The 22,554-nt window shown below is 38.7% G+C and overlaps 1 long non-coding RNA gene across 1 annotated transcript; it reads right to left on the reverse strand.

The window, feature by feature from the left end:
- Positions 1-5,878: 5,878 nt before the first annotated feature.
- LOC135330672 (uncharacterized) lies at positions 5,879-17,558 on the reverse strand. The gene is made up of 2 exons (XR_010392638.1): positions 12,769-17,558; positions 5,879-11,890 (listed from the first exon to the last, which is right to left on the reverse strand). It is a non-coding gene; the product is annotated as an uncharacterized LOC135330672 (long non-coding RNA).
- Between the last annotated feature and the right edge of the window lie 4,996 nt (positions 17,559-22,554).

Consider the following 22,554-nt stretch of genomic DNA (forward strand, 5'->3'; position numbering starts at 1 on the left):
AGTGGATGAGTGCCAGCTGGTCCTGACAACACCCCAGGGCTCTTCTATTTGTTTCAGGGCTTTTTTACACAGTTGCTTCCACTTAAGGCTCAGACAAGTCTCAACAAAGAAGGGTTCCAGAAAACGTTCCCAGTTCCTTTCACAGTGAACACAGACACAGATTTCATTTAGGTGGCCTCATCTTCTCCACTTGCTGACAGACTGGTAGCCTGCTTGTTCAAGATACATTTGAAGGTTTAAGTTAGCTTCCATGACTTTCAGTTGCTCCTTAAACTCTTTTCATCTGTCTTAACCTGCTTTCCCATTCCACCTTGTTTCATCTTTACCGCCTTCTTCCTTTGGATGCTTTCAATACCCTTTTTGCTCTTCAGCCATGCTAGCTCCCTCACCTCTTTTCAATTCTCTCTTTGGAGTTGGTATACACCTACCAAACCCTTCCCAAATGGTGCAGGGTACACTGATTGTGAAGACTCTGTTCTGTCAGCTGACCCTTTTTTTGCCTTTTCAACAGCTTTCCCATTCTTATATCATTCCTTTACTGACTTTAAGTACAGCTGTGGTGGGTTCCTTAGCTTTTGCTGCTCCTCAAATGAAGTATATTAATCACTGCTACACACTGGCTTTCCAGCTGGAGAGTTTTGAATTGGATCTTGCACATTGCTCAGGACCAAAGGCTGGATCTCCCCTCATGAACTAATGAGCTGCTTCATGAATTCATTGGGAACATCTAAAATTTCAATTCTGTGCCATATGCAGTCCTTACATGACCCATGGAGATCTGCTACTGCTGTAGGCTCTCTGCCCTTTCCCCATCAGCACACTGCAGTCTGTGTTGGCACTGTGGCTAGCAGTGGTAATTTTAGACCCAAACTCTTCCCAGTGAGACATGAAATTGCAAGTCTATAGAGATTCTGTTATTCACCGAGGTTTGTTACCTTGCTGGTCAAAACAGAGGTGGTCAGCCTGCTTTACTCTAAGCTAAAACATCTCTGCTCCAACCCTTGTGCAGCCTGCTCCTACATTACTTGCATACTCTGTATTTTGGCACAACAGCACCCGCCCAATTATCTTTCTTCCAGCAAGCTCCCGGGTTACAGCAGTGGAGCACAGGGGCACCCTTGGCCCATGTTGGGTAGGACCGACAAGGGCTGGGGAGGCCAAAGGAAGATAAGAATATTGTTACTTCTTTTCCCCAAGCAGAAGGGAAGGCTAATGCTGTAAGTGTGGGCGACTGCTAGGTGGGAGTTGCAGGCCAACATTTCTTGTATTTTTTTTTTTCATTGGGGAAGAGGAAGAAAAGAATCCGAACCACTGTAGGCAGAGATCACATCATCTTTTGTTTATAGCGAAACAGGGTAAAATCTCTACTTTAAGGTTTGCGTTTCTTTTCAAGCCTTCCCCTGTTCTTTTTGCTGGCTTATTTGCCACTCTGGGAAGATGTATCCTATAGTCATTTCTCACATTTACCACCTGATGACCTACACGACCACAAGTTTGAGGAGTTAAGTGCACCATGACGCAAATAATCCTCTCCAGGATCTCTTTCTACCAAACAATTTTCTGCTCTATATGTGCAGATGGGCGTCATTTCTGTTGAAAAACACCCACATCCACCATGATCCTCAGCAGAAATGATGGTAGCTCATGCAGCTCTTCCTTTGTGAAAGCTGCAGGTAAGACATATGTGGTAGTTCTTCTCAAATCCTGCTTGCTAGGATAGACCATTGGACCTTTTCATCTCTGCGGCTTTGTCTTTACTACCAAAAATTTTTCAACACAAGGTGAAATCTTTTAGGAAGTAAGGCACAGTACAGCTTTCACATTAAAAAGCAGGTCAAGTCAAAGCCTGGAAACTAGACAGTGGTCCAGTTTTCCACTCACCACATCAGCGAGCATGCCATAAGCTGCCAGTAGCTTGCCTTTGCATTTTTAAGTATTTATTTAGGAAATGTACAAAGAGACCTCCTAAATTCTAGGCATGAAAGATCCCCTTGTTCAGGAAAGGCAGGCCACAAGCTCATGTACTTCACTCACCCTCTCCCTGCTCTGTCCCTGGACCCCATCTCCTGGATTTTAGGTCATCCACTAGCTCTCTAACACAATTCAGCGTCTTCAGATGCATATGGTCTCTCAGACACAAGTAGAGAGAATTTCCAACAGTTGTAATTAAAACCTAACATATTTTATAGCTTGTAGAGGTCATGATCTAAGCATTTTTTTGCAATAAGATTCTGAAGAAACTCCACTTACTTGGCTTAGGAAGCAGGCTAGAAGAAATTTCACCTTAAGGCAAAAAGGAGCTGCATGGGGAGAAAGTATAGGATAGAGGGAAAAGTACTAGAAATGAGAGAGTAGAAGCTGAAAGTAGTAGAGTCTGAAGTGGAAACAAAGAATGAATTTTTGAAGTACTATAAGCAATTATAGGGCACACATTTAAACTAGAATGGCCCCTTTTGACATCACACTCCAGTTAGGTCACACATCATTAGACTGTCAGTGTGGTATCAATCGTTACCATTCGTACAGGAGTTTAACTGCGACGTTCCAATTTCCCTGAGCCTTCCCAGTTCAGGGATGACTGTGCCAGTTTCATGGTCTGCAGTGCCACTTACCGGCCACCGAGGACTCGGCAAGAGCACAGCCTTGCTCCACGCCAGCGATACACTGATTTGCACCTGCCCCAACACCGACACTACAAGGGGGGAGGAGAAGCTGAATTTGCACCAGCTCCCCCCATAACTTGATGGAGCCACAAAATCTGACTGCAAGCTCCATTGTAGTGATCCTAAAGAAAGACTGCTCTCTAAGCCCAACTTCCACAACAATCCAAATAAACAGATAAATTAATAAATAAATCACAAAACTATGTGCAGCAATGTTAACAAACCCTAGCGAACCAGGCCGCCTGTGCCTTTGCTCATACATCATCAAGCATTAAAAGCAACACAGGCCAGGTGAAAAGCATTAGTAATAAATTTAAGTCAAAGAATTTCCCAATACCATGGCAAAGCCCCTTCTAGATAATCTCAGAAATTACTATTAGTCTACTAGTTGGACAGAATTGTTTCCAGGGATACGTACATCAAAAGCAGGTCACCGAATTCCACCAATGCCCTGCTTCTCTCTGTGGTGTGTTAAAAATCCAAACAAAACAGGCTGTGTTCTGTCTAGGTGTGAACTTTGTGGTAGTAACATTTCCACACTATTTTTTAAAGTTTTACCAGCAAGAGTCCAGTGTATTGTCAAAGTTTTCAAACATTCCTTCTGAACAGAAAGTTCAAACACTTGCTTCTATGTCTTTTCTCAGACTTCAGTTAAAATTTCAAGGGAATAATCTGACCTTCACAGTATCAATGAGTATGTCTGGAAAGGGAGAAAAGAGATCAAATAACCTGTGTTTCTTTAAGCACATCTTTTATGCATCCACCCTCACTCATATGTTTTTCAGGTAGACAACTGTGTAACAGTCAAAATTTGAAAAAAGTATATTCCAATTTGAAAGCTAGTAGATGGAAATAAAAGGTCTTATAAAAGTTGGAAGAAATAGGAGTCCTAATCTACGCGCCACCTTTTTTTTTTTTTTTTTTTTTTTTTTTAAAAAGAAGAGCTACATGGCATTAGGAGTGTTGCTAAAACTGATTTATCTGGATTGCTAGAATAGGAAAAGAAAAATTACTACGGTTGCACCAAGTATATTTTCCCCATAAGAAGTCTAGCAAATTCTACCTCCTATATGACTGGTCGTAACACTTTCAGAGCCATTTGCACACTAAGAGCCATTTGCACACTAGGAACAGAAAGTTCTTAAGAAAGACACAGTCATACCTCAAGGCCCATTAAATATACCATGCCATTTTCCTGATAAAGAGTACTTTTGGTGCTTGCCTCATAGCACTTCAGAGGGACAGAGGTTAAACCAAAGAGTATCCTGGCGTATACAAGAGGGGTTTCAACCTTGATATGCTTACACATGTTAACCTGCTGAACTGGTTAGATTTATACATATAAACATGCACTAAGCTGAAGAAAAGCTGGGTGACACGTTTGAATTCATATCTTCAGTTCTAACAGAGCAGTGTTACTGCTAAATCCCTCATTTATAGGGAGTTTGAGCTCTGAAGGAGATGTCCTCCTTCTGTATCTCAGAAATCCTTACTCTTACAGTAGAACGTTTTACTTCACCATTCATCATACCATTTAACTCATCATCAAAGTGTTGCAGAAAATGAAGTAATGCAATCATCCCCCCCAAGGTCCACAATGAAAGGCATTATTTTCAAGTTAACTGTTGCTACAGTTTATGGCTTTCTGCATCAGAGCAACATTACTGTTATTCTTCAACCGAGAAAACAACAAAAGGATTTGCACACTGAACCAATCGATCCTCTCAACCCTCTCCCCACCCAGAATATAACTGATGCATAAGGTTTATTTCCAATTCATAGGACAGCTTACAAAGAGCAGGAATTCATAAAATCAACTGCAGAGACATGTTTATTCAGGTGGAATCAAAATGCAGTGGGTGGCTCCTCATTAGCTAATGATTCTTTCAGGTCAGTTCTGGCTGAAAAGTGTTCCCATCTTACCCTGCCATTCAGGTATTAATCAGCTTTCAGAGAGCTTCAGAAGAGAGAAGCATAGAGACTGTCTGGGGAAAGCAGCATGCTTTGTTATTCACACGATGGTAAGCCTACAAAGCTTTTAACCTAGTATTTTTCAGGAATAGGAGATATGCACTGAATTTTGATTGAAGACAATTACTAATTACACCATCCTCTTCTAAGGGAATGAGCTCCCTGCCAGCACACCACACCAGCTACCAAGGCAGGATTGTGTTGAGAGGACTGTATACATTTTACCCACCATCATTAATCCCACAGAAATGCCAAATCCAGGCATTTGAGAAGACTTTGTTTGAAGAGGGCTAAACTTCAGAACTCCTAGGTTCAGGGATTTTTTAAATTGCTAAACATGTTTGTTGTAGAATTAACTATAATCCTACTTTCTTAGTCAAGCCTCCAAAAGGATCTCATGCCAACTTCTGAACTTACAGTTCTACAGTGTTTTTTAGGATCCACTCATTCCTGCCACTCAGCAACACTACTGTAACATAGCATGTGAAAAGGAATAAGTGTGGGGGGAAAAAAGTACATCTTCTCCAGTCTGGTAATGTCTGCACAACTGAAATGGAAAACAAAGCCAAACTGAAATACATGACATGCCAGAACACTTTTATAGAAGAACACAAATTTCTTAATACACACATGCACACACTTGAATTCTCACCTCCTGAAAGCACATCTCTGGTTGCATGTTAAAGGCCACCTTACCCATTAATATCTGGAATCAATAAAATGGAATATTGCAAACACAGTGAGGTGCTGCACATTAATGAGCACTGGATGCATTCTCTTCTCTTCTTATTCCTCCTTTCATACAAAAACTAAGAAGCTAGGATAAAGCCAAACACTTGTTATTCATGTAACTGCAAGGTACCTTACTCTGTTATATATTGCTGAAAATTCCTGTAGGATTCAGCACTTTGTAGGAGCAAAAATATGAGATCACAACTTCTAAATTTTGTTTTTGTTTTCCAGGCATCCAGAAACAATGAATTGTGCTTCACGAGAAATTTCTTTAAGTTTGCTTAAAATGATTTTCCCTCTGATTGGTAGCGTATGGTCACTTCAAGAAAATATTGGAATAAAAAGTGTTAGAAAAACTTCTGCATTTTGACCTGGCACCTTAAAAAAAAAAGCTCCCACACAAATGAAACAGTTACAAGCTTCTCTTCCCTGCACCATTCAAAGAGAGCATTTCACTGAGGACAAGCAACATATGAGAACACTGAGACCCTTTGAAAACAGCCACAAAGCAATGACTTCAAAAGATGTTTATTAGAAAAACCGGACATTACAAGAGGACCAGTAGAAAACAAATTATACAATGCATGCGCAGTTTCCAGTACACGGTATAGAACAAGAGAGAAGACTGCAAATACATGTGCCACACCCACCTGAAATTTTGGTATGCATGTATTTCACTCCTCAGATCACATGCCACGACAGGCAGATGCTGGAGCTTTTCTAGGAGAAGACAGTTAATCTGTGGTGTTTTTTTACATTTACTGCAAAAGTATAGAGTGTATACAAAGTTTTAATAACAGTTAAAATGAGATTCATATTCAAGAATTTCCACATCACTTTTTAAAGTTACGGATTAGTAGCAGTACTGTTAGCACTTCCTTAAAAAAATTTTGATTCAAGTCCATCCGGATTTCAAGTTCTTATGCTGCATTACGCCCCATTAATAATAGAATCATGTAGAAAGCAAGATTGTATCTAGCAAAGCATATCTGAGACTATTTATTTGCTGTGTTACTACCCAAGACAGAAATCCAGGGACTTAAACATCTGTCAAAATAAGATTCAAAGGCAAGTCCTTTATAACCTCAATCAGAGAATCAAGATACCTATTAGCTAAGGCTTCCATTAGGCTTCAGAACAAATGCTACCCACACTTGACTGAAAACAGGAATCCCATTACTTGTCTTTAAAGCACAGCTAAGAGAAAGCACCTTCTCCTCATCATAAAGCAGAGAGTGATACTTGTTGGAACTCCACACAGACAGAAATAAAAGAGCACTAGCAACAAATACTTTCTAGCAATAAGCCCTATACAGACATTAATTCTCAATTAGGAAAATATATAGAAAAAATATATCATTGAACAGACTGAGCAACAGACCCAGATGCAAAGTGTCCACAGGGTTGAGAATACTTAGGGAAAGGCTAAAAATCTAATTCTCAGATTGGTGTCTTTTCCTTCCCAATGCTAAAAATATGCTCTGTTTCTTTAGCTCTTGTCATGGTATCAGCAGCTTTCTGATTGTTCCAAGATCTAATAGATCTTTAATGAATGTATTAGAAAAAGTCAGAACATATTAACTATTGAGGGCTTGGTTGTCCTCCCCCTTCTAAACTCACCTTCTTTGCTGCAGAGCAGCTCTTAGATATGCTACAACTAAAGACAGACATTTTTATCAACACTGAAATATTAATTGAGAACAGAGGAAACTATGGCTGAAAAGCACAGAGCACCTAAGCCTTCCTCAGACATGTCAGACTACAGGAATTTGATACGAGTACCTGCCATTAGCATTCATATCCCAAGTCCAAGCTTTAGTGCCCATCACAGTGGCTTTCATCGTCTAAAAACAGACCAGAGTTGAAATAATTAAAATTTCAGACAGGAGGAAGGTATTATAACACAGTATAGGTCCTCTAATCATACATCAAGACAAATAGGAAGCTGGCATTTACCAGATACAAAAGCAGCAAACAAGATTTTTCTTAAACATGATAAAATAATGTGAATAAAATAGACTTCATAATCCAAGGAAAGTCTCTGCTGCCCTATTCATTACTGTGGTCAAGAACTTCACTGAAATTACCAGAGTTAGTAACTTAAATATGAAACTAGCTAAAAGTGTCACAGACACAAGCAGTTTAAAGAAAATGCAGACAGAATTAGAAGGATTTACGTTATTATCCTGCATCTCTAGAACTGTAAAGGCGAAGGTAAGTCAGGTGAAGCAAGACATCTGTTTTACATGCTATCAAGTATCCTCATTACTGAGGTATGCTTAGAAAGATCCTGGTCAGTTCTTAAAAATATGCTAAAACTATTCAAACTGTACAGTTGCCTATAAACTAAAACAAGGGACTTTAGACTGAATCTGGAAGCTAGAAAGCCGGCAAAGGTCAGGTGAGTTATTGCTTCACCTCATTAAAAAAATGCGACATCCTGCCAGTTAGTTTAAGCTATTTTAGACTTCAGTCTTTGAATACCAGTTTGTATAAGGCTTGGTCCAGGACAAATGAATAAATACCTATGTTTATTGGCTTTAGTGTTTAGGCTTTTTTTCCTGTTTTTTTTTTTTCCTACTGTATTTTGGAAAATTCATTTAAGCATACAGAATAAAAAACCCTCAACTACTATGGAACAGAACATTATTTTTTCAAACTGCCTATTAAGGAGACAGGAACTGTTCAGTCAAAAAAGGATCAGCTAAATATTCTGATGATTAAATGAAATGCAATAGTCACTTCAACAATGTCTACATAGGCATTTCATAAAGTCATACTGCTGTGACATTAACTGGCATTTAGTTACTCTTCTTTTTAGACAAATCTACTAGAACAGGCTAGGTTTTAAAAAACTAAATGAATCTAATGTACTCACATGAATGACAAACACCCAGGCTGCAAGTTTTCTTGTTGCCTACAGAAGTCTAAGTGATAATACCTGCCAAAAAGGCACAGCAGGAAGCAAAGCATCATCACACTCTACTGAGAGCACCTTCTAAGCCTAATGGCCCAAAGTGGTGAAGACACAAAAAGACCACCAATTTTGGAGAAATTATGAATTTCTGGATTCCTCAAGAGCTATCTGACAACTGTGATCACAATGTGCTATTTTTCCTTTAAAAATAAAGGAATGAAACCAAAGAAATCCTCCTTTCTTGGACCCTAAGGAGATAAGTTTGCTGAGACATACGCAGAGCTAGTCTGATGAGCCAGCCCAGGCTCAGGAAAGATCAAGGGATCTAGAAGAAAAACCATTCCCTCAAATGGATTCTGCCAAGCAAATTAACTCTCCCATGAAGAAACAATAGCTGATGAGTGTCTGTCAGAGAAGCATCAGTCTCATTCCTTCATCACTTACTGTCCTCTAAATAAGAGAGCAAAGCCATGATCCAAAGTGAGCAGTATCTCTGTCTGACTCTCAAAACACAGAGCAGTGACATTTCCTTTTGAAAGGCAACAGAATGCCTGGCGGCGAAAAAAATAAAGTGAAAACAAAAAGAACAAAAAAGGAAGTCATATCTCCTTTAAGCAGTACAGGTATCAAAAAGTTTTCAAAGTGTTCTGCAAAGCTTACGTAACATGTATCTGGTAGACAGAAGTCTGAATATCTGATATCCTTAGAGACACAGAGCATGTCTACATTCATACCTGTGGTTAGGCATAAATCCTACTGCTCAACAGTGGATAATTCTTTTTGTTACCTTCTCAAGATATGCTGGGACTCATGCTCACAGCTTCTCTTTCATCATGACTGGCTCATGACTACACAGGATTGAGCACAGGTAGTGCCAGCTCAAGCCCTCTTCCGTGTAAAGTCCTAACAGAGAGGAAACACTGGAAGGGCTGAGGAAGAAGAGTGGGACTGTAGGAATGGATATGTGAACAAAAAATTTAAAGAATTCTCTTTTTGATAAGCAACTTCACAGTATTTAAATGACAGTCCAAATGTATATGCATACTACATGCAACTGAAGGCAGGAACTACCTGAAGGCAGGAACTAGCAACTACCTTTAGTTTCACTTCATACCTACAGATAGTCTGTAGGTATTAAAGCTCACTTAAAGCAAGCTGAACTCTACATCTAACCTAACTCTGTGGGTCATAAGTGTAATTTGTATCAAACGGCTGATTACCATACCTAGGACCAGACAGACAGTATGAGCTGAAGTTTAGGACTGGTGAATAAGCTTGTCCTCAAAGGGGAGAGGAAAAGCAAGACTGAACTGTAATTTCTGAAGCAGTTAGCTTCAAGTGATATAGTCCTTTCTGCTCTCTTGCACAGTTCTGGCAGATGGAAATTATTCTGAGGCTGGAACGCAGGAGCAAGCCACAGTCTGACACTAACAAATTCCACAGATGGACCTGCGGCTCCCTTTTGGTCATGAGGGAAAGGTGCCGAGAAATCACAGGGTCCTGTTTTTAATGTGTGCATAATTGTGCCATCAAATAACTAATTTAATCATAAACATTAAGTCCACTAGCAAGACAGCCAGAGCCAAAAAGGCTTCAACAGAAGAGGAGGTTTTAGAGTCAATGAAGCAACATCCAAGACATGCAGTGACACCTCAAACATTCTTTAGCACAGCCATACCTCAGGCATTAACTGAGGCTCAGTAAGTGCTATCAGGAGGTTGTGCCAGTATCCATAGACAAAAACCCACCAAAGGCAGTAAGAGGACCGACAAGCTTTTACTTATTGTAAACATAAGTTGGGTATGAGGCCAGAAGGCTAAGTTCTGAGAAGCCATCATGAGAAGAGGAAGAGGCCAGAGCCCAAACGGGGAAGCACAGATAAACAAGCAAGAACTCCACAGCAAAACATATCAAGAGGAAAAAAGCACAACTTAAGACAGGAGCAGGAAATTCCCCCTCACCAGGCTCTTCAGAGGAACTGGAAAGGAACCACATACACTGGGCCTTAACACGCTTGTGAACAAAGCAGGGGAAGCAGCAGGCATAGATGACTATCAATACTGCAAATGTTAGAAATATCCTTTCCATCTCATATGGTAAAGCACATGGTAGATGTTCCTGGGAACCATTTAAGCTCAAAAGAGAACCACTATAAGCACTAGACATATCCCTAGTAGTAAAGGAACTTGTAAGATGGAAACACACATAAATTAAAGCCTGGAAAGAGAATAAGGAAATACTACTGAGGTTTTATCTTCTAAAGGTGAATCTTTGCTGGGAAAAGCCATTTAACGGTGGAATTTCAGAGAACATGGAAAATGGTTATAAGTATCTCCACAGATGCAGAACGAGGAATTCATTCAGGAATTCATTTATGTATATAGTCAGCCCTCTAATTGGTCCAAAAAAAAAAAAAAAACAAAAAAAAAAACAAAAAAAAACCAAAAAAAAAAACAAAACAAACAAAAAAAACCCCCACCCTGCAGATGCAGGGACACAGAGAAGGTTTTATGTTGAGCCACCTCATGTCCTCAGGCTTCTGAGATCAAGCACAATATGAGTATGATCATACTGCTTTCAAGGCCAGATCTACTCAGGAAACAGCTTAGATACTTTTGTGAACTACCTGACATAATATAGCCCTATCAGACCCAAAACACATGATAATGCAGTGCAGCCAGCCACAGTTTAGTAGGACCTCAACAGCTCCATGCAGGCTCCTTCAGGTATCTCTTCTTCACTTCCTTATCACATTCCACAATAACAGCATTATTCAAGACATTCCTTCTCACAACCATCTAGATATTAGGCCTTGATAAATTTGTGTACTTCTTTTTATACTCTGTATTTTTGTACTGTTTGATTTAGAACTTACTAATACTTCCACATCCAGAATACTAGCAAAATATCAGGAAAAAAAAAAAAAAAAAGCTGGAAAAGCAAAACTTTTACCATTGCAAACAGTGCTAAAGCCAATAAAGAAAAGTAACACCAGTATCTTACCAATCTTCATCTTCCAAGGGTCTGCCCCTCTCTATCCATAAGATGCAATACCATGCAGTTCTTAGTGAGGGGATCAATGAACAAAACAAATGCTAGAACTACTCTTTTCTATCTTCCTTCTTCTCTCAATCCAAATCATATGCTAAATATGTAGGCACTGAACTCTGTTTCTGGGAATATGATCGATTATTATTTTATTTTGTCTTTCTTGTCACACGGTATCACAAAAATTCATGTAATTCTTGCAAAGAAACAAGTTTCTCAGAATGCACTCTGAGATGACCCAGGTGTCACACAGAAAGGTATTTTCAAGCAAATATAATAGGCAATGATATAATTACTTGTTTCAGCTCCACTAAAAGCTAATTAAGACTCAGCTTCCCAAACACATCCAGTTAAAAGTACACAAACTCAGGAGAAACTGAAATATCATTCAGTTGCATATTCAATGTGGTGTTTTTTATAATGTTTGCACAGAGAATCAGTTGTAAAATGTTAGGTAAGTATGAGCCAAGCCTTCTGACAGAGTGCTGACTGGAGCGCACGATGAACCGCAACCACTGTTGAAAGGGATGGAGGCTAAGTCCAGGAAACCTAGAAAACACTTAGAAAGGGAAAAATATTTTTAAAAACACAACAACAAATACTGAAACAAACTAGAGATTCCTATAATCTTCTATATTCATTTCTCTTCCTGTCAGGTACTTTTTAACTGGGGTTGCAAAAGGGACATTAAAGAGTCATCAGTCACCCCAGAATGCCCATCAACCAGTTACTAGAAGACGCAGCTGAACAGCACTACCTATACAGTGTTTGCTACAGCACAGTATTGGAATGCCAAAATTTCTTAAATCAGAATACAACTCAAATTTGTGTATTAAACTCTAAGAAGCATTTAAAAATACTTCAGATAAGAACTCTGCCTGACCTATTTTAATTCAAAAAGCATTTGGCCAAAATTAACTTCGATGTGAGCAACAAAGTACAGCTGCTGAATATACAGTGCAAAATTTAACCAAGTTTACACTGGTACCAAGCTTACGAACATACTACACAGCACAAGAAATCATGATGCTATTGATATGTGTGTGCTACTAATCCCTTTCCCCCATTTACTGTCCTGCAAAACAGTAGCCAACAGATACATCAGTCAATGAAAGCAGTCCTCTGCAGCACAAACGCTGATGAACACTTCCATTCTGTAAGCCTGCTTGAATTGCCTGCCATTATCTACAGCATTCCTGCATGCTATGACTGACCGTACAGTACCTGCAATTTACTTAAACATTTTACAAGCTTTTCATAAATTCAAAAACATATATAGGATACTACTTATTTGGTGCTGTGATCCCATTTTAGTATAACGGTGTACCTACTGAGACTGTAACACTAGATTGGGCATAAATGCAGTGCTAGGAATGAAATATATTCCAAAAAGCCCGCAATCAAATTTCTTCAGTGGTATAAAGACAGATAACTTACCAGCCAGCTCAATTCATATGGCATCACGAATATCCTTCAGGAAATATGAGAGACGAGATGAGAACAGAAGCTAAAACATTATTAGTAGGTAAGAGGGACCAGGCACTTACATACTAAAGACACCAAATGAAAATACGAGGTTTCACTTGTTTGGAGCTTAATTTCTCGTTCCTGTTTAGTCAAGAACCATTTCTAAAACATCTTATCTTATTTACACAAGTAATTGACAGAATAATCATTTTACACAGCCGTAGACTTCTGCTTTTCCTTTCATTCTACCATCACCCATCTTCTTCAAGACAGTAGTAACACACTTGCACTGTTAAGATGACAGGATTGAACCATATGAATATAATAAGCAAAGGGGCCATGTTTAATCACATACTGCAACTCCATTTTCATCAAACAATTTTATCACCGGAAGTAACTGCAATCATGCCCAGTCTTTCAGTTTTAAAGCCTGATTAAATTTTTTCTAGGCTAAGATTTTCCAGTCTCAATTTCCAACAGAGAAGGATTTGCTGCTACCTAACACACAAGCAAAGGCTCTATGTATGAAAAAAGGTCTGTCTGCTCCAAAGCAGTGTGGCCTTGCCAGTCGCACGCTTCCTTCTGTAGGTCCTCTTGCATGTTTATATATCACAGTCCTCAGTGCACAGAAGGTTCATGAATTCAGGCATCACCATCTAATTTTCACCTACCAACAGACACAGTATCTGCCAATAGAGAATCAATGTGAATTAGACAGCCCCCACATTCCTATAATATCAAGAGCAAAGCTTACAGCCTCACAACTCAACTGTATCTATTGCCAATTCCAGGCTGGTATCCAAAAGATACGCAATTTTTAATATTAAAAAGGAGTTGTACCAAATATCCTTGTTGTCTGTCCTGTATTAATTTATTCATTGTTGGAAGCATTGTAAGAAATACAGAATGGCTAAAGAGATACTAAATACACGCTTCTCTGTATTTCAAGCTCGTGGGACCTCAACCTGAGACAGAAGCAGCTATGGCAGACAGTGTAGATATAATTTAAAATTATTTACTTGATACTCTTCTGTTTATTATCAAGCCTATGGGTAGCATGTCATGTTTGAAAGTTCAGATTTCACACCAGAGAAGAGAGCTGCCATCACTGCCATGATTTTCCATCACTGCCATGAGTTTTTCCATACATACCTGCAGAGCAACTTGTCCTGTATCCTTACTCAGAAAAGGTTCACTCATTCTAGTGGGACTAATGGAAATGAAATTGCAGAGGAAGTTAAAATGGAAAGGTACAATCCACTACAAGTGTTCTCTTAAAAAGCAGCAGATGTTACTTTCTTAAATTTCTTCTCCCTACCCAAATACTGCTGCCACTTTGTCCCCAATTCTCACATTTAGAAAATTTAAGACTTAAGGACCCAGGACAGAAAGACTACATCATCAGACCATACCAGATTTTTTTTTAATGCAACTTTGATGCTACTGCATGTGCTACTTTGACTGCACATGCAAAATTCTCTTGGAACCATTTATTGCAATCTAGGATTTTCAGAGATGTCTTCACATGCCTTTTTACTTCAAAAGTGTGAGATGACTTTACTTGCCTGACTTCTAAATCTCTAAAGCGAGAAATATCAGGCATGGGAAGGAAAGCTGACTCTTTCCAAGAACACACACAGTCTAAGTATGTTCTTCAGATACATTATAGGGAGACTCAAGTCCGACAGCAAGATGCTCCAATGTGCTGTCTGAGTACCAGCTGCTGTCACAGCACTGAGTTAGATGGAGCACAGTCCTTCTAAAAGATCTTGTCATGCACGAGAGGTGCCAAGTCTTGACATCTTTCCATTCTTTGGACAGAATGCCCCGACTCACCCACACAGACCTATACTGCTTGCTTTACTCCCCATCTTCAGCTGCTAGGAACACCAGACACTATCTGCAGCATGTGCATCCCACTCAATCACTCATTCTTTCTACTGCTGGTATGTGGGCACTACCACCAGATTTTTTTTTTTTTAAACCTCAAAGGGAAACCTACAAAACAAGAATGTCCTAGCTGTTGTCCTCACCTGGGGAAACATCCATCCTTACCTTCCTGCACTTTAAGCTGAGCACTTGTACGCACCGTTTCACTGTTTTAGCCTTCTTGCTCAATTTCTGCCAACTTCTTTATGGCTTAACTATTCATTCAGGCAGGCACTGAGTAACAGGGTAACATGACCAGACGCAACATCAAGAAGGGGTAACGGACATGCTCCCAGTTTATAAGTTCAGACTAACTTAAGCATTCCTTTTCTAGAAAGTCATATGCTGATGGGATTCACTATTAGGTTATTTGTTATGTGAGGTTATAGGAATCACTCTCCTATAATATCTGCTTGAGGCCACAGTTCTACGAATGAACACCAAAAACAGTATTCTGGCCCTTCCCCAGCTATCATTCTTAACCCCATTAAAAAACTGCACTAAAACCAGACCAGGAAATAAAATGTTAAGTGTTAAACCAGATCAGTTCCCCAATGCAGAATACAGCACTAGCAAAAGAAATGCCTGCATTAGAAGGGACTGTTTGTGGCACTGACAAACTCAAACATTTGTAAAACTGCACTGTTAGATACTCATCTATTTAAGATGAGATGAATCATTGTTGGGAAGAACTTCCATCTCACCTAGATAGCTTGTCAAATGTGGGCACCTGAAAGTTAACTGTCTAAACTAGAGCTGATGGATACACCTTGGTCCATAATCCAATATGAATTAAATCATATTACCATTATTTCTGCTAAACACCCTGTTTTAAGCCTAGAGCACAGCACCACACACTAGAATAATTCTGGAAGAGGAAACAGGAAAAAGGTAAAACCAAGGCCAGTTCCAAAACTTGGTGCAAACTCTAATACTTGGCTGTTGAAGTTTCTTCAGATAAACAGGCCTTTCAGCCTACATCAAGTCAGGATGAACTTCCCAGAGTTGAAAAGCAGGAAGGAAGGAGTTATACTACTATATAGTATGATCCAGAACTTATATATTCCAATAAACCAAGGATACTAGGGTGATATGGCTCTTTAGCATCTGTAGTAAGCTTGCACTTGTACATGATACCTTTTTAGGCACACTATCCCAATTTATTTTCCTGGGACATTGGATCCAGCAAATGTGAAGTTCATCACTTCACACTGGTTAATGTATGTAGTTAATGTGCATTAATGTACTGGTTAATGTGCATCACCTCATACTGGCTAATCGACACCTATATATGATGTTAGGAAGGGCAGCACAGGCATAAACTGTATTGGTTTTGTTCTGCTGTTAAGTTACAGTGGTAAGTAAATACGTCTAAGATGTATTTACCTTACTCTTAAAAGCCAAAATGCAAAAGCACAGAGGCAGGGAGAAAAAGTCTATTTATGTAAGATAATGGCTGTGTGTACGAAATTTCACACTGCAATTTCATTGAAAGGAAATGGGTGTTTAAGAGATGAATAAATATTCATCTGAAACACCACACCGTCCATGAAAAGTACAGCTTTACTCACCTCTGAAAACTATTTGACCATCTTCCTGTTACGGATGTACTTTAATAGATGGGAATTCTTAAAGACTTTACAAGTTGCATGGTTCAGTGCTGCTTTCATAGTGGTATGGTGACACTATGACAAATTCCAGTGACAACATAAAAATACAATACAAAAAGACTCGGGGTATGCTTGAGGCAACTGTATTCATATGTTCGCTGATTAAGGAAGGGTTTGTTCACAAACCAAGAAAAAAACATTTTTGAGAGTTCTCCTATACAAAGTCCACTTCACGCCAGAGAGAAGGGCTGCAGAAGAAAGACAGCATCATAATGAGTGGTAAGATCCCTAAGTTCACTATCACTGTCTCCCACCTATGGCTCTCTGGAGCACACTGTATGCATCTTGCAGCTCTCCACAATACAGAGTTAGAGTCTATGGACAATAAGCCAAAAAGGTTAGACACTACTCTTGTATTTCATATGTTCAAGCATTACTGCCACTCCCTATGCAGCAGGAAGAGTCTCCCATTGCTACTGAGAAGTGAATGAATTCAATTTTGTTCATGAGAAGGACCTATATGCAATCAAATACAAAATATTTATTCTGGCCAGCCAGAGCAAGCTACATACTTCACTGCTAAAAGACTTGCATAAGAGAATAAACTCCATTAATGAAGAAAATTACTAGTTAACAATAAAAGTACTGTCATTTTAATATATAGCTTTTTTTTCCTGTTTTCCTAAAAAGGTCAATCTTTCTGTAGAAGTATTCAGTATAAATCTCTCCTAGCTAACTCACCTCAACTCCTCCCTCTCATACAAATATCACTGACAGGAGCCAATAGAAAGTTTTTATGCTAGAAATACTGGATCATGCTTTCAGTTATACCTGCCAGTCAATACCAAAAATTAAACAATTTTTCTCAGCCTGTCAAAATTCTCTGCCTTGCAGGGAAAGTCATCATGTAAACCTAAGTTATCATTTCTCAACCCCAAAGCATTTAAATTTATGGCTGTTATATAACTACAGAACAGAAAAATCTAAACTGGTGTAAAAAGTCTAAGTAAAAATAGTAAGTTAAAGGAATAAGTATTCTAAATATTGCCTCTGAGAAGAAGGATGGAGATTCCAGCCAAGAGATCTGACTCTAAACTCTCAATGCTATACTCTAAACTTCATGCTATAACAGAAAATCACTGATGTTTAATATATTTCTTAAATGTACTCAAATTTAACCAATGTCCATTATTACCATTTCCTGTTGGGGGGGGGGGGGGGGGGGAAGAAGCAACCACTAAGATGTATGTATTTACCTGCTACCTGGGTTCAAGTATCCCTGACTGACAGTCATCTCACTCTTGAAATGTCTGATGGCCTCAGGAGGTTCTCAAGCTGAAAGTGATTCTATAACACATTTCATTTGATACAGCCCATTAAATGCCTTAGAACAAACACATTTAAAAAGCAAAAAAGGGGAAGGTTTAGCAAAGCGTGAGGTAAGTACTAGACAGCAGCCCTGGTGGTATGACAGTTAATCACACCAACTAATAGCTAGACAAATGCATTGTTTTTCCTCCATGTGTGTAAAAACATTGCTATTCTCACACTACATTTCAGGATTTTATAATACGCTGTAAAATCACTTTGAGATAACCAAGTACTTGCACATTAATATCTCACTTCAGCAGCTTCTACTGATACAGCTAGACATCTGATGTTCCTTGGGTGCTTCTATTTTAAACCTCAGTTCAGTTACTAAAAGAATTTTGAAATTATTTCCAGTGAAAAGGAAAAAAAAGTTCAACATTCTTGAAACTGCCTCTCACATCTGAACAGCCTACTGAAATTTGAAGGATATATCTTCACTGCAGGTACCTTAATCTGGCCTAGTGAAATAGGTTTAATTTATGGCCTTTAAATATTCCATGCTACACTGCATACCTTTCTGAACACACTCATAAGGTGTGCAGTTGAAGACACCTTTTTGATATGTGAGGAGAGACTAAAACTATACAACTAAGAGTCAAGTAGCAAATAAAAGAGAAAAAAAGCACATTTAGTTTTTTGGACCTCAGCTACAGAATTTACAGAGGGGGAAACAAATGACAAAATATTTCATGTTCACAAGGAACACAAAAGAAAATTATATATTTTAATGTTGGGTTGACATGAAGAATAATGTATGTTTATTTGCATAAAATGGACTAGTTAAAAGTAAAATTAACTTCACTAAAGTACAAATGTCTATATTCCTGTGTAAAACATGCAGCTGAAAAATGCTGACAAAATTAATAACTTAAGAAAGATGTTATGCTCCATATAGGTAAGGCAGTAATATCAAAGAAATGCAAATAAAAAATCCTACAGTATTTTATGACATTTAAGTACAACATCACAAATTCATATGAAAAATAATGAGGTCCATACAGACAAAACTTTAACCTTGCAACTGAACTTTGTATTTGTGGCTTGCTAGCTATACAGATCCAAAATACTGCAGGCGGCTGCTGCAGATAACACCTTTTTTCTCTGTCTCTCTCCAGACAAAGATGATCAGATGCATATTCCAATCAAAGAAGAGACAGTAGAGAAAAATTACAAGAGAGAAGCTGCCAATTAAGGCATTAAATGTCTTCATTTCTTGGGAACCTTAAATTCAGTGTCACAGAGTAATGAGAACAGCAAGCAACAAGTATGCTTCATTTTAACATAGGGTAATAACACTAGTGGTGGAACACTGCTCTAAATCAGAATGAAAGAAGTAGTTGAGATCTTTTGCTAGCATGCAAGTTCACTATGGAACACTGCTAAGGACTTAATCTTCAACCTTCTTCCCTGAGCTAAGTGTTTAGCTCTGCAATGTTCTCCTAACAAAAGTCTAACCACAAGTCCTTTCTTTAAAGTATTTAATAAATTAGCATCCTGCAAAGTTAAAACAAGTCAAAATCAAAGTTTTCCCTGGAAAAGCTACAGAAATCCAACACAAGATGTATTTCTAAGACTGGCTAGCTATGAATTAGTAGGATTCCTGTAGTAAAAAGGAAAATGGGCAGGACAGAAAAACAAATATTTGAAAGGAATGCTTATCATTAAGAATGTTTTCTAATGTTGTGTCTAGCAAGAATTCTACCTTTACTTCACAACTGCTGGAAAACACAAGACCACTAAAGGTGGCTGCTAGACTGATCTGGAGTAAGCGTGATGGAAATATGAACATTTAAATTATCTAAAAACCCTTTTCTGATGTATACTACTCCAATTTTGACCCCCTCAAAAATGACTTGTAGTCCTCCAATATCCTATTATCCTCCTGACCTAACTTTTTAACATTGTATTAGATCTTTGGATTCTCGGCTTTAGAGGCTCATGAACACCTTGGCAAATATCTTTTAACTCTGATTTTTCTGAAACAGCCTGAAGTACACTTCAGATTTGGGTTCAGAACAGAACCCACGCTGAAGCAAAAGCAGATGCAGGAAGTACCTGGAAAATGACTATGCTTACAAAAACAGAAAGCAGAAAGAATTCAGGGTTCTTTTACTTTTCTTGGAGAGGGACAAAGCAAGTTTTGCACACAAGTGACTGCATGTCTAACTACAATTATCCTTGCCAATAACTACTTTTTATGTCCTTTTCCCAGTAGTGGATTGTTCCATAAATCTGACAGGTTTAAACCTACCTACTGCGCTACTGCAAAGCACTCTGCCATTCTCATATACAGAAGATGACAATGCCCAGTATGAAGTGTGTGGATGTGGCCATGTTAGCTTTCCTTGCTTTTTAGATCTGCAAGCACTTAATGCTAATTTAATAGAACTGGGAAAATTCTGAACAAATACTCCACTGATTCTTCTGAGTCTGAGGTAGCCAAGAAAGAAATCTGACCCGACCTCACAAGTTATTTCAACTGAGACTAAGTAGTTTTAACTTTTTGTAAGCTGTTATAATTTGACACTTATAGGGGAAAAAATAAAAAAGAAAAGAAAAGAAAAAAGTACTAGATTAGAGGTAGCCTTTTGCATACTATCCAGCACTGCTAAGATATACTGAAGGCTCAATTCTTCCCAACACAGTCTAACTCCCTTCTCTCTCTCTGGGAAGGCAATCAAGAACTAGATTATGAAGTTTTCCAGGAAAGCTGGTCTTAGCAGAATTTGACATATAATGAAGTACTCCAAATCGCTAAACTAGAAAGTAGTAATTTACTGTTGAACATTTTGACCACTCCTTTCAGGAAAGGGTAGAAGAAGGTCTCTACTGGTTCTCCCATACCCCAAGTCCTCCGAGATCCCATTTTACAGGTTGCATCAATTTTGGTGCACCTAGTCCACCTTCTGAAGGCACCAAAATTCTGTTGCCAATTTTGAGTACTGATCATGTGACAGTTGTTAACTGGAAAATAGATTTGTGCACAGAAACTGTACAAATTAACTAAGCTGGATTGCATTGCTTTAGTTTATAATACAAGTACTTAAAATAAGGCTTTTTTTGAGGAGAGAAAGCCTTTTGCTCCACCCAAAACAATTTTTTATAATAAAAAACTTTTAAAGACACTGTTGCTACAGTTCTGTCAGCAAACTTAAGAAACTGCTTACTCAATGATTCAAGAAAATATTTACCATAAGCAAGGCTATAAAGTCTTCATAAAAACCTCTTAATGAGGATTACTGTGTAAACAAAATCCCAGTTCAGTCTGAGAGTGTCACTGACACGCACCTGTTTCCATATCTGGGGAGCCTTTGAAACAGAAGGAAGTCCTCTTTTGAGCACTTGCCTGCCCAAGAGAATGCAGCCTCTTTCTCTCTTAAGGTATCAGGGTATGGAAAAGTGTCCTCTATTGACTAAAAACATGACCCAATTTAGATTTCAACTTGCTTATGAGATAAGTACATTGTAATGGTTTACATGTAAAGCTTCAAACGCAGTAAAATCCTGTAACAAGCAGGAAGATTCCTCAAGTTATATTACTTAACTTTTCTAGGTAGCTTATTGGTATCAAACACGTCTATACATCCCAGAATACAAAACCATGAGCTTCCTTCACTGAACGCTGCCAAAAGTACTCCTGATGCTCAGAAGCTCTTGATGAAACTCAGGAGCTTTTCAGAAGTTGATAGACAAGAACTAATCCTATCTACTAGCCCTTCACTAGTGTGCGGGTATAACACGAGTAGCAGCCAGACAACAGCCTAACTAGTCTGTGTGCAAGATGCTAAGCACACTGCTTCGATCTCCTCAACACAGCACTCCAAACAAACTCAAAAGGTGACTGGTAAACAAGTTTAGCAAGATAAAAACAAGTTTTGGAAAGGACTAAAAATTAGGACGTCTCAGTTCCGTGCAATTCACCACAGACCAGAGATAGGACATTAGTCAATTTTCAAAAGCACGTACACCACTTCATCAACATTTGAGCGGAAGTATCCCTACGTGCTTACGCGTGTGGCCATAACCAAAGGCTCTCCTATTAGCATGACGCAAAGATGTTAAAGCCTGTTCTTCATACTAATACTGATCATTTGGATCAGACAAGTTAGTTAAATTTAAGAAGGAAACATGTGGAATTGCCACACAGATTTAATAATGCCTTATATGCCTCTCACAAAGCTATCCTTATTTGATGTACAATACTTAGAACCAGCGTGAAGATATCCACAGGACAGTTTACTCTGCGTTTAACTAAAACTATTAAACTATTCCTTTGCACCTAGAAATCTGTCTTAAGAAGTACATCCCAATCTTCACAGCAGAAGACAGTCTGCTTCCAGTACACTTCCCATTCAAAGTGAGCTCACAAAAGAGCTCTATAACAAAGTTCTGTTGAGAAGTGATCAGTGCAAGGTCAGTGGAATTGCTTCTTTTCTGGGTGAGGTTCGTATAGAAGGCAGACAAGAGAGAATTTTCCATTTAAGCAAAAGCAGGACCCCTCAAGCTACTGATGATGGGCTTGCCAGCTTAGACATCCTCAGCTGTAAAGTTTTTTTTTTTTTTTTTTTAAACCCTTCCTAGAGGCTTGGACCTCTCCTCTTTCCAGTATCTTCAAAAGAAAGGATAAGAAGACACTTGCTCCTACTCCTCCAACTGGAAATAATCTAAATATCCGTGCATTGTCACAGCCAGCAATGCAGTCACAAAGAAAACAGGAAAGGCAGGGAAGATTAGGATACACATTTCATGCCCACTGATCAGCTACTACTGCTACTCGTTGGGGGGACACTAAAGAATTAGTTACACAATTAACAGGCTCAAGTCTACTGTCTCACAGAAAGAATCA

This window comes from Dromaius novaehollandiae, chromosome 23, assembly GCF_036370855.1.
Source record: "Dromaius novaehollandiae isolate bDroNov1 chromosome 23, bDroNov1.hap1, whole genome shotgun sequence".
NCBI lineage: Eukaryota > Metazoa > Chordata > Aves > Casuariiformes > Dromaiidae > Dromaius > Dromaius novaehollandiae.